Source organism: Arachis duranensis, chromosome 4 (genome assembly GCF_000817695.3).
Source record: "Arachis duranensis cultivar V14167 chromosome 4, aradu.V14167.gnm2.J7QH, whole genome shotgun sequence".
In the NCBI taxonomy this organism is placed as follows: domain Eukaryota; kingdom Viridiplantae; phylum Streptophyta; class Magnoliopsida; order Fabales; family Fabaceae; genus Arachis; species Arachis duranensis.
Genome location: NC_029775.3, coordinates 15,448,912 through 15,450,519, shown reverse-complemented (window position 1 = coordinate 15,450,519; position 1,608 = coordinate 15,448,912). Strand labels below are relative to the sequence as shown.

Here is a 1,608-nt window from a genome sequence, read left to right as displayed (position 1 = left end):
ATATTTTGTTCTGAGCCAATATGGTATTCAGAGTATCAATCTCAATAACTCCTTTCTTCTGAGTCATCCCATTATTCACAGGATTTCTTTCAGAAGTGTACATGAACTGGTTATTTGTAACCATCTCAATGAGTTCAAGGGCTTCTGTAGGGGTTTTTAGATGAAGAAATTCACTAGTAGAATGGTCCAATGACATCTTAGATAATTCAGATAGACCATCATAGAATATACATATGATGCTCCATTTTGGAAGCATGTCAAAAGGACACCTTTTGGTTAATTGCTTGTATCTTTCCCAAGCTTCATAGAGGGATTCACCTTCCTTCTGTTTGAAGGTTTGGACTTCCACTCCGAGTTTGCTCATCTTTTGAGGTAGAAAGAATTTGGTCAAGAAAGCATTGACCAGCTTGTCCCAAGAGTTCAAGTTTTCTCTAGATTATGAGTCCAATCATGTCCTAGCTTTGTCTCTTACAGCAAAGGGGAAAAGCATGAGTCTGTAGACCTTGGGATCAACCCCATTGGTCTTGACGGTATCACAGATCTGTAAGAATTCAGCTAAGAACTGATGAGGATCTTCCGATGGAAGTCCATGAAACTTGTAATTCTGCTGCATTAGAGAAACTAATTGAGGCTTAAGCTTAAAGTTGTTTGCTCCAATGGTAGGAATTGAGATGCTTCTTCCATAGAAGTTGGAAGTTGGAGCATTATAGTCACCAAGCATCTTCCTTGAATCTCTAGCATTGTTGTTGGGTTCGTCTGCCATGTCTGCTTCTTTTTCGAAATTCTCTGTAAGGTCCTCTCTGGAGTGTTGTGCTTTAGTTTCTCTTAGCTTCTTCTTCAGAGTCCTTTCAGGTTCAGGATCAGCTTCAACAAGAATGTTTTTATCCCTATTTTTGCTCATATGAAAAAGAAGAGAACAAAAGGGAGTAGTAGAATCCTCTATGTCACAGTATAGAGATTCCTTGAGGTGTCAGCAAAAAAGAAGAATAGAAGAATGAGGTAGAGAGAGAATGAGAAGAATTCAAATACAGAGGGAGAGAGAAGGTTCGAATTATAACTGGAAGAGAAGTGTTAGCAAATAAATAGAAAAAGATGAGAGAGAGAGAGAGAGAGAGAGAGAGAGAGAGAAAGAGTTTTCAAAAATTGAAATTAAAACAATTAGTTAATTAAAAAGATTTTTAAAAAAGTGGTTAGTGATTTTCGAAAATTGGAAGTGGAAAAGTGGTTAGGTGGTTTTGAAAAAGATAAGAAATAGTAATTAGTTGAAAAAGATTTGAAAATAATTTTGAAAAGATAAGAAGTTAGAAAAAAGATTTTGAAATCAAAATTTGAAAAGATATGATTGAAAAAGATTTGATTGAAAAAAAGATATGATTGAAAAAGATTTGATTTTTTTAAAAAGATATGATTGAAAAGATATGATTGAAAAATATTTGATTTTTAAAAAAAGATAACTTGACTAACAAGAAATTAAAAGATATTATTCTAAAATTTAAAGATTGATCCTTTCTTAACAAGAAAGTAACAAACTTGCAATTTTTTTAATCAAAACATTAATTGTTAGCAAGGATTTTTGAAAATATGAGATAAGATTAAGTAAAAGATTTT

The 1,608-nt window shown here is 33.0% G+C and overlaps 1 non-coding gene across 1 annotated transcript; it reads left to right on the top strand.

Annotated features, from left to right (window-relative positions):
- The first annotated feature begins 250 nt into the window (after window positions 1–250).
- On the top strand, window positions 251–358 carry LOC127746962 (small nucleolar RNA R71). Its single transcript, XR_008008767.1, has one exon. It is a non-coding gene; the product is annotated as a small nucleolar RNA R71 (small nucleolar RNA).
- Window positions 359–1,608: the final 1,250 nt, after the last annotated feature.